At 50.5% G+C, this 16495-nt stretch overlaps 1 pseudogene; it reads right to left on the minus strand.

The window, feature by feature from the left end:
- Positions 1-310: 310 nt before the first annotated feature.
- LOC149349380 (uncharacterized) lies at positions 311-11677 on the minus strand (annotated as a pseudogene).
- Between the last annotated feature and the right edge of the window lie 4818 nt (positions 11678-16495).

Raw genomic sequence — 16495 nt, forward strand, 5'->3', positions numbered from 1 at the left:
GCTCTTATGGCAGTCCCTTAGCAGTTTTGTAGGCGTCAAAAGGGCATCAATTAGTTTCCCTTGCCAAGCAGTCCGCGCGCTGTTTTTTTTTAAGTTTTCTCAGGTGGCAGCCAACACGCTTGTGGGCATGCCCAATGCATTCAAGCTTCTGCACCCTGTTCTTTCTACCATGAAACGTTCTTTTTTATTGTTTTATTGTTTTTATTGTTATGTACATTCCTTTTGGAGTGGCAAAGCTCTTGGAATCGGCATCACTTTAGTAGTCCAGTTACTTCAAGCCTCGTGTTGCTTGTGACCTCTCAAATATTCCTTACATGCCAACCGTCTCCATACTACCTGCACTTCCGTCATGGTTTCCTTGGCAGGAAGTGTGATTTGCATTCAACTCCTGGTGTGCAGCACTTTTTAGGCTCAACTTGATTTTAGTTTTGCAAATTTGCATGACCTGGAGAGTGCCTCAACATCAACTTTTCCTGTGTCAACAGAAATCACAGACACACCCGTTCAAAGAAGAATGTCCACGCTTTTGCCTTGTTCCATCACCTGAAACAGCACACTCATCGCTACTCATGAGACGAAGAACTTCTCCAGCAGCATCAACCATCGACTCCGACGCTACTTTTCCAGCCGCTGTAGACAGCCTAGAAGAAAATCTGTCGTAGCCGGAATGACGCGAACGGGGAGGCATTTTCATCATTTAGCAGAACGCTGCCGCACCTGCATGCCCTTTCTCTAATTCGCGCATTGTGTACACCGGTCGAACATTGTTCTCGTTTGCACGCACCGCCCTTTAGATGTATTAAAGAAATGTTCGAACTAGCATTCAGCACTCACAACCACACAGGTCGAGCATATCCCTTTTTAGAGCAGTCTTGGATCTTGAGGGATATATGCACGCATTTAGGGCATCCAAGCATTGAAAAAACAGGAGAAATGATATCAGGGTTAATTATCCTGTGTCCTTGAGCAGAGTAATCTGGTCGCAGAGCTTCATACGTTTTCGTGATGTTCCTAAGCCTATTGGCACTCGCCAAAACACCCTTGTCCACTGGCCTGGAAGACAGACGCTTCGTCTTACGTCGATTCCCAGTGAACTTGCGTTGCCGTCTTTTCTGTGCTCTGACCTTAGTCTTACCAGTCAGAATGCGAGTGACATTGTATTTAGCTGCAAATTTAACTCCACTACCTGGGATAATACATGCAACCTACACTCCCCTGTCGAACAGTCGAACACCTTAACCTACGTGTGTGCCACTATGGTCAGTGAATAAGCATTTCCTCATATGTTAAAACCATATTGCAAAGGCTGAATAATTATTTAGCTCAACATAACTCCACAACTATATGTACTATGATGGCTTGTCTCTGTGCTTTACATGTATTTTTTAGCAAGAAATCTAGCGTTGCACAGGAATAGCAAGCTTTGTTTCGTTGAAAATGATGGGTGCAGACTGCATCTGTGTGAGGAGTCTACGTAGAGTCGCAACATAGTGAAAGATATACACCTGCAATAAGCACTACGGCATATTTCTGCTGCATGCAACTTTCACCTTATGCCACAAGTATGCACTGAGATACTGCTAACGGCAACAATATTTTTCATGTGTTTTCTGGCTTCGTCTTCGACCGACATGGTATTGCTGCAATCCATTACAAAGCTTGAGGGGTCAACCTGATGCAGAGAACAAGGCTGCTGCACGATATTTTCACTAAGCCAAATCTAGGCCGGAGTATAAAAGGTCACATGTTTCAAACAAAAGAAGAGGTGGGTCAGTGATGTGCGCCACACATTATCAAGATACAGGAACCAGGTTATCTATTTTAAGCTCAACAATGTTAATCTGGGGTCTTCCTTATTGCACAAGGCTGAGAAATATGGGTATTGTCCTTGCAGTTTACATGTAAAGAAACATATCAGACGTGCTCAAAGTTAGGAGGAAGCAGGAAAGACTGATTTTAGGTTTTCAGGGTCCCTTTTTATGTTGGACCAGAGAGGAAAATTCAGACATGTTAGAAAAGGTTTGCACGGCAAGTTGTACTTGTAATCTGCGGCTTGGGTTAAGAGCTTATCTGTATGCGCGCCGATTCTGTGAGGTAAGACTGGCTAGTCTGCGCACGGGGGTGGCCGTTTAATCTGTCATGCACTTTCGTTGCAGCGCTGTTGGTGAATGTATGCACCAAACAAAACAAACCATTGTAATAGAATGGAAAGTTGGGCGAGTTGGTATACGTTCATTTTGGGTGACGTCAGGTCATGTGACTTTTTAACTATAAATGTCTGTTTTTTCTGAATAAAAAATAGTTGAGTCAGCGCTCGTCCGTGTGGTTTCCTTCATCTTTGTCTTCCGTCCCTTTCGCGCTGTTTTTTCCACCCAAAATAAACCATTGTAACCATTAATGTCCGAACACAGTGAAGTAGAATGGCGACATTTCTTGTCCTGCCATTACGAATGTCGCACAGTGTGTGGGAAGTGCAAACTCAGGCACTTTGTATTATTTTACAACCTCGGCACACATTAGGATCATATGTCCCAACTGTAGCACAAAGAAATTTGAACTGTAATGAGACGACTCGCACAATTAGTGTGAACGGCCGGTCTTTGTTCAAGCGGTGCTGTTCAGCAGGCCAGCGTTCGCAAGCGCGCTCCCGAGCTTCGTCAGCTTCGTCTTCTATCTTCTTCGTCTCCTTCGTCGGCGCTAGCCGCTGGGGCAGCAAACCCCAACTCTATTACAATACCCCCGGGGTGAAAAGGCGCCATCCTGGCTGCCTAAGGGCTCGAGACGATGGCTGGGTCGTAGTAGGGCTTCTGGCGGTCTTGGTGCACAATTTCACGGCCGCGGCGGCGATTGTCAGACGAAGGCGTGAGGGGCTCGATCAGGTAGTTAACTGGGGATGTCTGCTGAACAACGCGATAGGGGCCTTGGTATTTGCTCAGCAGTTTTATAGACTGCCCCGAGCTGGAGGAAGGCACCCAAAGCCAAATCAAGGATTGAGGAGCATAAGACGGCGGCAGACCGGGGGAAGCGGCGCGGGCGCTTTTCTGACGGGGCTGGTCGTGAGAAGTAAAGGAACGGGCCAGTTGACGGCATTCTTCGGCGTACGCAGCGGCTTGAGAGACGGTGGTCAATTCGGACGAATCGGGGCAGTAAGGGAGTATGGTGTCCATGATGGAGGAAGGCTCGCGACCATAGAGAAGAAAATACGGGGAAAAACCAGTAGTGGCTTGCGTTGCAGAATTGTAAGCGTAGGTAACGAAAGGGAGAACTCGGTCCCAGTCTGAGTGATCGGCAGAAATGTACTTGGCCATCATATCGCCGAGGGTCCGGTTAAAGCGCTCGGTCATGCCGTTGGTCTGCGGATGGTATGAAGACGTCGTGCGATGAACGATATGACATTCCCGAAGGAGGGCTTCCACGACGCCGGACAAGAAGACGCGACCCCGATCGCTGAGCAATTCCTTAGGCGCACCGTGACGAAGAATGATGTTCTGAAGTATGAAACCGGCTACCTCAGAGGCGGTCGCAGCTGGTAACGGTGCAATTTCCGCATAGCTCGTGAGATGATCAATGGCGACGATGATCCAGCGGTGGCCGGCGGCAGTGAAGGGAAGAGGGCCATAAAGGTCAATTCCAACACGGTCAAATGGCCGGACGGGACACAGTAAAGGTTGCAGAGGAGCAGGTGAGTGCGGTGGTAGGTTCTTGCGACGCTGACATTCCAGGCAAGAGCGTATGTACTGGCGGACAAAACGGTACATGCCCCGCCAATAATACCGAAGGTGTAGGCGGGTAAAAGTTTTTAGCAGACCGGCATGACCGCATTGCGGGTCATCATGATAACTGGCACAAATGGCGGAGCGGAGATGCCTAGGAATCACGAGCAGCCATTTGCGACCATCGGGGAGGTAGTTCCGACGGTACAGCAGCTGGTCACGCACGACAAAGTGATGGGCTTGACGACGGAGCGCTCGAGAAGGGAGGTGCGCTGAGCGGTTGGCTAGGGAATCCCGAAGAGAAGTAATCCAAGGATCCTTGCGCTGCTCAGAAGCCATATCAGTAGATTCAAGAGAAGGTGTGAGGCCGGAAATAGATGGTGGGTCAGGCTCAGAGGTCACAGGGGAGCGCGAGAGAGCGTCGGCGTCGGAGTGTTTACGGCCGGAACGATAAATGACCCGAATGTCGTAATCTTGTAAACGCAGAGCCCAACGAGCGAGGCGGCCAGACGGATCTTTGAGTGACGACAGCCAACAAAGGGCATGGTGATCGGTAATGACATCGAACGGGCGCCCATATAAGTAAGGACGAAATTTTGTGATCGCCCAAATAATCGCCAAACATTCTTTTTCTGTGACGGAATAATTAGTCTCCGCTTTTGTGAGCGCACGGCTGGCGTAAGCAACAAAGTACTCATTGAAACCGGGTTTCCGCTGAGCTAGAACGGCACCGAGACCAATGCCGCTGGCGTCTGTGTGCAGTTCTGTAGGCACGGAAGGGTCGAAATGGCGCAAGATCGGAGGAGAGGTGAGGAGCTGGCGCAGCGTTGCAAAAGCTTCGTCGCATGCAAGGGACCAAGGCGACAAGTCGTTGCTACCATCGAGAAGTTGCGTCAGCGGGGCGATAACGGCAGCAAAATTCTTGATGAACCGGCGAAAGTAGGAGCAAAGGCCAAGAAAGCTTCTGAGTTCTTTCAGGGATGTGGGCTTCGGGAAACCAGCAACTGCGCGGAGCTTGGCAGGGTCCGGGAGTACACCATCCTTGGACACGACGTGGCCTAGGATAGTCAGCTGTCGGGCGCCGAAGCGACACTTTTTCAAGTTTAGCTGCAGTCCAGCGTCACTGAGGCAGCGAAGAACACTCTCGAGGCGAAGAAGATGGGAAGGAAAATTCTGGGAGAAGATGACAACATCGTCCAAGTAGCAGAGGCAGGTCTGCCATTTAAGCCCACGGAGGATGTTGTCCATCATACGCTCAAATGTGGCAGGCGCGTTGCAGAGACCGAAGGGCATCACATTAAATTCATACAGCCCATCAGGTGTGATGAAAGCTGTTTTCGGGCGATCGACTTCGGCCATCGGCACCTGCCAGTACCCAGAGCGCAGATCCAACGAAGAAAAGTACTCTGCTCCCTGCAGGCAATCCAGCGCGTCACCTATACGAGGCAGGGGGTAGACGTCCTTCCGAGTAATTTTGTTTAGCCGGCGGTAGTCTACGCAGAATCTAATGGAGCCGTCCTTTTTCTTCACGAGCACGACCGGAGAAGCCCACGGGCTGTGAGAGGGCTGGATCACGCCGCGGTGTAGCATGTCGTTCACCTGTTCATCAATGATGCGGCGCTCGGCGGAGGAGACGCGGTAGGGGAGTTGGCGCAAGGGTCCATGGGTGCCAGTGTCGATATGGTGGCGAACCGCTGCTGCACGACCCAACGGTGCTTGAGGGGAGTCGAAGGATGCGCGGAAGCGCTGCAGCAAAGCGATGAGCTGGGCGCGGTGGTGAGGTGGTAGAGCGGCATCGACAGAATGGGAAAACATATCCGAGGAGGACGGGTCGGCGATGTCAGCGGGAGTTGTGAGGGCGTTGATGTCATGGGCGGCAGGCTCATCAAGGACAGGAGAAGCGTCGTCGAGATCGATGACATCAACTGTGCCAAGCGATTCTCCCCGAAGTAAAGTGGTGGGGAAAGGCAACGGGTTCGCGACGTACAGGGCACCACAACCACCAGAAAGTGTGAGCACGGCATGAGGGAGCATGACAGATTTTCGGTGCGCACAAAGAGGAGAGGGTGAATAAAGGACAGTAGCGTCAGAGAGGGCAGCACAAGTCAGCGGCACGAGAACAGATGAGAAAGCTGGCACGTCGACGTCGTCAGCGTCGAGAATAGGCGCGGCGGTAACAGGGGAGGCGTCCAGAAGAGCATCACACAGTGGCGACAAATTAATTTCAGCACGTGCACAGTCAATGATGGCGTGATCCGCGGACAGAAAGTCCCACCCGAGGATGATGTCATGAGAGGAGCGGGTGAGAACGAAGAACTCATTGGTGTAGGAGAGGCCATGGATGACGAGGCGGGCAGTGCACGCTGCCAGAGGGCGAATGGGGTCAGCGCTGGCGGTGCGAAGCGAAAGGTCCGAAAGCGGCGTCATCACTTTTTTTAGTCTGCGGCACAAGTTGCGACTAATGATGGACACGGCAGCACCAGTGTCAATGAGCGCGTCAACAGTAACACCTTCAACGATCACTTCAATAACATTCGTAGGAGCGGTGATAGGGCTTGAGACGGTCGTCGACGGCGCAGTTCTTGCCTCCGGAACTGCGGCGCCTAGTTTTCCGCTTGGAGGGGTGGTGACCGGCGGCGCATAGGAGAGAGCGAACGGCGTCGAGGAGACGGCGACCGATGGCTGCGGTTGTAGGAGTTGGAGCTGGACGGGGAGGGATTCTGAGGAGGCACAGCAGAAGAGACAGGTACGGAAGGCAACGGAACGTCGTACGTCGGCGGGCGCCCGTAGTCGTGAGAACCGGATCCGCGCGTGCGGCACCAGCGGGCCACGTGACCAGCGAGACCGCAAGCATAGCATATCGGGCGGTTATCTTGGGTACGCCACGGATTCATAGGGCGGGGACCGGTTCGAGGCAGAGGATGGTGAGTGAGTGGCAGTGCAGGGGCGAGCTGCCGCTGAGGGTACACGGTGACAGGTGGCGAATAAGCAGGCACAACTGGCTGAGGTCGTGGCCGGGCGAGTGCTTCTGCATAGGTCAGCGGTGCAGTGACCAGAGGGGGTGGATTAGTGGGCGGCAGGACCTCAGCTACCTGCTCCTGGATGACACGCTGAATAGATGGCGACAGCGATGGCGTTGGGGTGGATTGGCAGGTAACGAGCGATAATTGACGAGCGACTTCCTCCCGCACAAACTGCTTGATGTGCTGAAGAAGTGCCGGCTGATCGTGGGCAGGACTGCCTGCTGCCAAGCTCGAAATGGTGTCGTCCGAGCAATTGGTACGGCGGGTGACATGTCGCTGTTTGCGAAGCTCGTCGTAACTCTGACACAAAGACACCACGTCGGAAACGGTTTGGGGATCTTTGGACAACAACATTTGAAACGCATCGTCCTCAATCCCTTTCAGAATGTGTCGGATTTTGTCTGCTTCGCTCATAGATGGATTGAGCCGCTTACACAAATCAACGACGTCCTCGATATAGCTCGTGAAGTTCTCGCCGTTCTGCTGGGCACGACTGCGCAACCGTTGTTCAGCACGAAGTTTTCGGACAGCGGGGCGGCCGAAGACGTCAGTCAGGCTGGTTTTTAGAGCCGCCCAGGTAGTAAAATCCGCTTCGTGGTTGCGGAACCACAAATTGGCGACATCGGTCAAGTAGAAGATGACATTCGTGAGCTTTACGACGTCATCCCACTTGTTGTAAGCACTCACGCGTTCGTAGGAGGCCAGCCAATCTTCTACATCGGTGTCGTCAGTGCCGCTGAAAATCGCAGGGTCGCGCTGACGGACGGCACCGGAACAGATGACAGCGGTGGGGACAGGTTGGGCCGAAGTTTCGGTTGTCGTGGTAGAGCCTGGTAGCCTGGGCATCGTGGCGTAGCTCCAGGAGAAGAGCAAGCAGCACCTCCACCAAGTGTAATGAGACGACTCGCACAATTAGTGTGAACGGCCGGTCCTTGTTCAAGCGGTGCTGTTCAGCAGGCCAGCGTTCGCAAGCGCGCTCCCGAGCTTCGTCAGCTTCGTCTTCTATCTTCTTCGTCTCCTTCGTCGGCGCTAGCCGCTGGGGCAGCAAACCCCAACTCTCTTTATTACAGAACCAACGTTGAGGCAGCGATCGAGTATCGAGCGTTAGCACTGAGTTTTTCTATTATTCCATATAGTGTCTAGCAATAATTATAACGATTTTGTGTATGCATTCTTTAATAACGACACAACGCGGCCCTTTATATACATCCGTCAAGGCAACCCTTGCGCAGTGCCACCTATCGATAGGATATTACATCATGATCATGTAACTTGTATCCGCCTTCATTATACCCGATACAAATTCGTTATATCCAGATTTTACATTAGAAGCCAAATTTTGCTACCAACGCATACAGAGCAGTAAGACAAATCGTTTGACACCACCTCGAAAGTTCTACGTCGCATGGTTTGGCCGCAATAGCCGTGCACTAAGGCGATCTTTTCCCAGCCAGCAAGGCAGCGCAAGCATCATTGAATTAATCGCAGCAAATTAGATGAGCGATTAAACACTAAATATATTTTCTCCAGCAGTAGAAGAGTCAGCCGTCAGCCAACACCAGAAGCGTCACTTTCAGTTTCCACGTGTTTTTTATCCAGTTGGATGATAATGGCCTGAACATGTGCACTTCCACTGCTGTCTTGGATGAACTTTTCTTCAGTGCTTTTGACATGCTTTTCAACGTTCGCCCGTTCACACAGTTACTTTGGTGGCTTCTTTCTTCTAGAGAACGTCTACATTTGTCAGCTTAAACGTGGCATTTCTGGATGTCACACCATGCTTCATCTGGGCCCATATGAGCTCAGTTGGACTCAACTCTCAGTGGTAAGGTGGAAGCCTCAGCTTAATGCATCCCGCCCTTTCGGCGGTTTTGTGAACACGGTATCTCGCGTGTCGTGCCTTCACAGAGACCACAAGGTTCAGGAGCTCCTTTTTTAACATTCTTGCTTCCCAAGCAGCCCCCGTTCCCAAGCAGTCGTAGGCTTCTTGCAACCGCTAGTGGTACGCGGCGTTTTCCACGACAATACACTACCTTGCGAAAATTGATCCAGAACACCTTCAAACCACACTTCAAAGTGGTTGCCGTCCATCTCTTCGAGGTAGTCGCCGGTCTTTGTGCCGTGAAAGACGTCGAGGCAACCGTCGACAAAGCCGTCGTCGCTGCCGATGTGCTTCGCGATGGTGGGCGTCACTTGTCTGAGTAGGGCTGCCTGGAATCACAGCTTGGTGACGCTAGCAGCGACCGTTGATGCGACGGGAACAGCGATGCACCCAGGCCGAAGTGTCCGTAAAAACGACACAGCAGCCCTAGGACTCGGAGTGGCTGGTTGTTAGGCAGGTTTTCCTCCAGGCAGGCCGAGAAGTTGGCGCGCGGATGATGATAGCAGCCCAAAGGAGTAACAGATTGTTTATTTGCGTGCACTCTCCGCCGTTGCCGCTGCCAAGTCGCTTTCATACCATGAAGCTATTCTCAGAATCTGAAAAGCCTCAGTGATGGCGGGTTCTTAGCTTGCAAGAACTATCGTGTCCCTGGGTTCTGCTACAAATTTTGAGTATGAAACAGATATGCATGCCCTTCAATACGAAAATTGCCTTTCACTGTCTACACACTGTTTTAATGTATCCCCACTGCATTCTAATCTCATTGCCTTCCTGTGTTTTCACATTGTCATGTATTTCTGGTTGATTTTTGTTTTCTCTCCTTGTTGTTGCTGTTTAGGCTGAATTTTTTATGTATTCCCACTCCCCTCTGTAATGCCTTCGGGCCCTGAGGGTACAATAAATAAAAAATAAATAAATCCAGTTGTTAACGTCGTTCTTCTTTAGTGTTTCATTGGGGACTTTCTTTTAACGCTTATTCCTAAGATGAACAGCTCCTAGCTCGTCCGATTTTTTCCACACCCTGCTCCCGAATCGATAAATCTTGTATGAATCGATATATATATATGTCATAAAAATTGATATGTGTTACATACGTAGTCTGCAGGGTGTTTGAAGTTTTTCAATACAGATTTTGCTTTGAGAAAGCGTGAGAGATGCGACAGTGCGGCTTGTGCAGATGAATTCTATAGAATGACAGAGGTTATTTGCCTGATAGTTATCTGTAATTACACAATTAATTTACTGAATTTAACTGCTAGACTTTTTTATTTTAAGGACCAAGATTACATTGAGAAATTGAATGTCGGCAAGATCGAAGGTGAGCCCAGTTTTTAAATTTTCTTCATCGGCAGTGTGGTCGTAACTACTGACCGCCAAAAATATGCATTTCAAAGCTCGTTGAGGCGGCTTTTCTGCAGTACATATTTATAAAATGGCGTCGCTGAGCGTAGTATTTTCGTGAAAATCACTTTGCTTTCACTTTCTAAACCACACAAACCGCTTATTTATTTGCTGCCATAGAAATATGAGCGATGACATTTCATGTATGGGCAATGTGGGAAATCCAACTGAGCTGGGTTTCAATTTCAAATGCGTAGTTTTGACACTCAATATTTCGAACCACGTTGCCACGAATTGACGTTGCCACGAACCATGATTCAGAAAATTTAAAAATCGGGCTCACATTCGATGTGGACTGAATTAAATTTTACAACATAGCCTACAACATTTTACAAACTAGTTTACAACATAGCAAAATACAAAATAAAAAGATTAGTAAAGTAAGTTAACTCATTGTGTAATATCGCTCAATCAGATAAACGATGACAGCCATCCTCAAGAATCCGCCTGTTAAAATCGGACTGTACAAGTTCTCATGACAAAAAAAATTGGTGCTGAATAATTTGAAACATGTGGTATATATTATTTTATTTCATTTTTATTTTATTTTACCATACTGCATACCTTGTTCAGGTCCAGCGCAGGGCGGTGAAAAACATAATACAAATAAGCAATGCATCAGTCAAAGGAAACAGGAAACAATGAGTCATTCATCTGTTATTCGGGGAGAAGCTGAAAACTTGATTACATCCGCCCGTGCAACATAAGGGCTTAGTGTATTCGGATGATGGTGTCGAGTAAGCCTGGAGGTTGAAGAGACAGCTAGAATGAAGGGTAAATTGCTAAATCTCTATTGAAAAGCATGGAAAGGAACAGCAATCGAAGATTTTTTCTTCGCTGCTCAAGGAAACTTGTGTCTCGTGCAAGGAAACTGTGTCTCGCGCAAAAATAAACGTGATTCGTATGCTTTATACTATTACGGGGGGTTAGCCCAGCAGCAGACGGGACAGGCCACAGTCAGAAGGCACACCGAGCTAAATCACTCCAGCACGAACTGCCACGTCCTCGTCGTCGTCCACTGCCGAACGTCACAAAACAACGTCGTCTTCGCCTAGCAACTATGCACCGTAACACTACCCCCCCCCCCCCCCCTCCTCCGCCGGGCGGAAGGAAGCACAGTCCCTGGGCGTCCTAAGGTGGTGAGTTTGGATGGTAGGGCTTAAGACGGGCGACGTGTACGAGCTGTGCGGAGGGGGCCGCACGAGGAGTGTGCGGTTGCAGAGGCGCGATCTCGTAGGTCACATTGCTCAGTTGCCGCAAGACGCGGTAAGGACCCACGTAACGAGGGAGCAACTTCTCACACAGGCTCACACGACGCGCAGGGAGCCAAAGGAGTACGAGGGAGTTGGGAGGGTAATGGGCGTCACGGTGATGAAGGTCGTACCCTCGTTTTTGAGCGAGTTGTGAAGCGTCGAGGCGATCTCGAGCGATTTGGCCGGCGGCGTCAGCTCGGGCAATGGCGTCACAAGCGTAACTGCTGGTACAAGAACGTCGTGAGTCAGGAGGCTGTAGAAGGGTAGCAACGGATCGCGGCCAAAGAGCAGGTAGAAGGGTGAGTAGCCAGTGGTATCATGGCGTGTGGAATTGTAGGCGAACGTCACGAAAGGTAAACTGACGTCCCAGTCACGATGGTGGTCTGCGACATACAGAGACAGCATGTCCGTCAGGGTGTGGTTAAGACGCTCAGTAAGGCCGTTGGTCTGAGGATGGTAGGCCGTCGTGAACTTGTGGCGGGCAGAGCAGGAGCGAAGAAGGTCGTGGACCACTTTAGAAAGAAAGCAGGGGCCGCGATCCATAGGCAGTTGACGAGGAGCGCCAAGAAGTAGGACGGCGTCATGGAGAAGAAAGTCGGCGAAATCGGAGGCACAGCTGGTAGGGATAGCGCGCGTGATAGCGTTCCGGGTAGTGTAATCGGTCGCAACGGCAATCCGGATGTTCCCCGGATGTTGATCGGGGGAAAGGACCACGCAGGTCGAGACCAACACGGAAAAATGGGTCAGTCGGGATGTCGATGGGCTGAAGCTGGCCACTGGGTGGAAGTGGGGGCGTTTTCCGGTGCTGGCATTGATCACAAGCAGCAACATAACCGCGGACAGAGCGGTAAAGGCCAGGCCAGAAGAACCGCCTGCGCAGGCTGTCGTAAGCGCGTGACACGCCTAGGTGCCCTGCAGTAGGAGCGTCATGAAGTTGGGCAAGTACTGTGGAGCGGAGATGGGTCGGGACGATTAGCAAGAGGTCGGCGGCATCTGTGTGCATATTGCGTCGGTACAAAGTATCGTGATGCAGCACGAGCATTCGTAGAGCAGCATCGGAAGGGTCGCTGCGGAGGCGGTCGACTATGAGGCGCAGAGATAGATCACGGCGCTGCTCGTCACCAATGTTTAGAAAGTCTGATACGGACAGTACACAGTCGTCGGTATCACGGGTGTGGGAATCAGGGGTATCGACAGGATGTCGGGACAGACAGTCAGCGTCTTGGTGCAGCTGGCCGGACTTGTAGACAACACTAAATGTGTATTCTTGCAAACGAAAGGCCCAGCGACCCAGACGGCCTGTAGGGTCTTTAAGGGAGAACAGCCAACACAAAGCATGGCGATCCGTAACTACGCAGAAGGGCCTTCCAAACAAATAAGGGCGGAATTTTCTTAACGCCCAAACAAGAGCAAAGCACTCCCGCTCCGTAATGGAGTAGTTACGTTCGGAAGGAGAGAGCAGGCGGCTGGCGTAAGCAATCACACGAAAGTGCTCGTGTTGGCGCTGCGCAAGAATGGCGCCAGTACCATGGCCACTGGCGTCTGTGCGAAATTCCGTAGGCGCAGATGGGTCCAAATGGCTCAGCACAGGTGGAGCGTTGAGGGCCGCGACAAGTGCTATGAAGGAGCGAGATTGGTCAAGGCCGCAGGAGAAAGGGACCTCCTTCTTCAGGAGGGTGGTAAGGGGACGGGCCGTGTCTGCGAAGTTCGGAATAAACCGGCGAAAATACGAGCAGAGCCCGAGGAAACTGCTCACATCGCTCGAGGAACGGGGAGTGGGGAACTCACGAACGGCACGAACTTTGTCAGGGTCGGGCTTTACACCAGACGCATGAACCAAGTGGCCGAGGACCTTAATTTGGAGCTGGCCAAAGATGCACTTCTTGGAGTTCAGTTGGAGGCCAGCGCGACGGAAGACCGCAAGGATAGTAGCAAGAAGGCGTATGTGGCTTTCGAACGTTGACGAGAAAACGACAACGTCATCTAGGTAGCACAAGCACGTTGTCCATTTGAAGCCACGCAGAAGCGAGTCCATCATGCGCTCGAAGGTGGCGGGAGCGTTGCAGAGGCCGAAAGGCATAACTTTGAATTAGTACAGGCCATCGGGGGTGATAAAGGCAGTCTTCTCACGATCCCGTTCGTCAACAGCGATTTGCCAGTAGCCTGAACGGAGATCAATAGAAGAAAAGTAGCTGGCACCAGCTGGCAAAAAGCGGCTGGTCGGCTCAGTTCAGGTCGGGCTCGGGTTCAGCCGGCGGGGGAATCCAGGTCTCCTCGTCCAATGACGAAGGCGAGCAGAAGGTGGCGATGCTCCAGGGGCCAGGATGACGATGAGGAACCCGCACCTCCACCAATTATTACGGGGGGTTAGCCCAGCAGCAGACGGGACAGGCCACAGTCAGAAGGCACACCGAGCTAAATCACTCCAGCACAAACTGCCACGTCATCGTCGTCGTCCACTACCGAACGTCCCAAAACAACGTCGTCTTCGCCTAGCAACTATGCTTCGTAACGCTATTGTCCCCAACGTGATTCGTATGACCCTATAGATGTTTCTTACGAGTTCGTACGTGTCACAAAAAATGTCTCATGTGAACTCATATGGGCTGTACACGAGTTCATACTCGTCCTGAGTGCAGCATACATACAGGATACAGCACAGCGCCTATGTGTGTATCTGTGTCTCTTTGTGGTTCGTCCGATGTTTGCGCAACCTTCACCTTCACAGCAGCATACATGCTCATAAGCGTCAGAAATGTTTCTCGAACCGATTAATACATGAACTAAGAACGAAACCCACGCAAAGGACGATACACAGGGAAGAAGTAGACAGGACGAGTACACTCCTTGAGTTCATTTCTTCTACATGGGACACTCCTTGATTAATACGTGCCACATACGCCTTCACACGTCTCAAGAACGAGTCCCAAGAACGAGTCTCTTTTGGATGTACATGCTGCATCCCTCATCTATTACACAAGCGCACGTTCGAGCCCAGTTGTACCTCGTTTCAACCGACACCTGCCGTATGAAACGCATAGAGGCTCATAGGTGCCGCGTATAAAGCCGGGCGTGACAACACGGAAAACAAGCGACGAACCAATGCGTCAGAAAAAAAGAAAACACGGGGCCTCTTTCGCGGAACTTTCTCTGTGTTTCAGTATTTGGCCGCTGTCTTCGTCTAAATACCGCCCAGCCAAGCTGCCTGTTCGGCGTTTCCAATTCATTTACATTTAGGTTTAGTTCAAACATAAATATGGCCTTCTCTGCTATGCTGAGCGGTTGCAGAGCTATGTGCACCAAAAAAGTGCTTGCGCAACGAGAGCACCACCAAGGAGCTAACGCTGCGGAAATTGATACATCAACTCGTTTCAATGCTTACCATACCTTAAATCAAGGTTCAGAATACCAGTGGTACATCTCGAGAGCCTGCACCATAGCAACAATCTTCAACCTGCGGCCACAAGTACTACGCTTGACAGAAATAACCAAACATGCGGAAAAGCAGAGCGAGACTTGCCATATAAATCTAATGCGTGTTGACGTGCAGTAGTTAGTCTATTCGGCTGTAGATGTGCAAGAAGGTGGTCGGAATCGTGGTTGCGACAGTTTTGTGGCAGGCATTTTATACTTCAATTTTTTCTTTCCCCCATAATCACGTATATACAGGATGTTTCACCAAAGACAGTCAGCAATCTTGAAAACTAGGCCTTCTCAGTTAAAGATCACTTTTTTTCCGCACAGTATTAACAACGGTGTACATGACCAGAATACATCTAAGGTGTTCTATCAGGCTGGTTATTTACTATTCAATTGTCAACTTTGTAACTATTGCTGCTAGACTCCTGATTTAGCGAGTAGCTTTTAGCTCACCGCTGCTAATATTCATAGCAATATTTATATTTATTATTTATTTGTTACGCTGAGTGTGCCACACGGCATAAAACGTGGTGTTAGTCACGAACGGTATAATACGTTACAAATATGCATGAAGTCCGGTTGCGTGTAAAAGGTCACATAAGCTTCGGGCGTAAATGTTTTTCGTTAGCCACAAGTGCAAACTAGAGTCATTGTTTGGAGACAGGCCTGCCTCTTGAAGAACACGAGCGCGCACCAGTGAAGTTCTAGGGCATGTCCACAGTAGGTGGTGGACATTGGTGTCGGAAGCGGGTGCTTCGCAGTGAGGTCATTTTTGCGGCGCAGGAATCTTGTCACTTTGCCACTGGTTGCGAACTGCAGGCGTAAGGGCCACTCCGACCCGCAGCCGCCTCAGAGAGACCTCCTCCACCCGTGATAGGTTGGGGGGAAGGGGGTAGGTACACGGGGGAGTAAGGGCACGTGTACGCTGCCTGAGGGATGCTGAGGATGGTAGACGTGTCAGAAGTGGATCTGGTGGCAAAGAGGGAGGTGGAGTTTGTGCAACGTCAGTGGAACGACATATCATGCCAGGTGCGATGCTAAAGACATCTGTGCGAGCTTGAACCCAGTGGCTGAGTATAGGCACCGGGTAAGATTTACGAGCAGCATGTATGGCCTGGGAAACCCGAAGGGTATCACGGACTTTCTTTAGATGCTTCAGAGCTTCTTGTGAATGAGTACATAGGTTACACTTGGTTATAGGGAGGGTCGTCAGGTAAAGCTGCTATGGCATTTAATATCGCTTGCAGCTCCAAAGGAAGAGATGATGAAGTGTCAGTACAGTAGGTTTGTCGGTCGTAGAGTTGAGGGTGTATCGGCTTATAAAAGTAGTTGATCCTCATGTTAGGGTTATGGCGACATCTGTGTAAAGGATACAGCTATCATGTTGCGTATAAAAATCTTGTGGTAACGGCGGTGAGGAGAACTCCGACTTCTTATGAGGAGCAGGCTTGTGTGATGTAATGTGACAGTAGTCCCATGGAGGTGGTTAAGGCTCGAACATCGGACGAAGAGAAACTTTCTGTGCTCTATTGGTTTGTCGCTGGGTAATTAAATCTTTCAGTGGGTTGAGCTGCGCATACTCCTGCAGCAGACAAATAGGAGTTGCTCGAGGTAGGCCAGTAATGACTCGCATGGCTTCCTGGTTGAGTGTTTCAAGTGTGGACCACTGTCGTTTCGTAAGTTGTTGAAACTGAGCCTGGTATAGGAGCCGAGGTTGAAAGACAGTACGAACAAGTCAACGAGCTGTACCTGAACGGACACCTCCAGAACGATTGGCTATTCTGCGGATGAGGCCAAGTGTGT

The sequence above is a fragment of the Amblyomma mixtum genome, chromosome 3 (assembly GCF_055824585.1).
Source record: "Amblyomma mixtum isolate Tamu chromosome 3, ASM5582458v1, whole genome shotgun sequence".
Classification (NCBI taxonomy): domain Eukaryota; kingdom Metazoa; phylum Arthropoda; class Arachnida; order Ixodida; family Ixodidae; genus Amblyomma; species Amblyomma mixtum.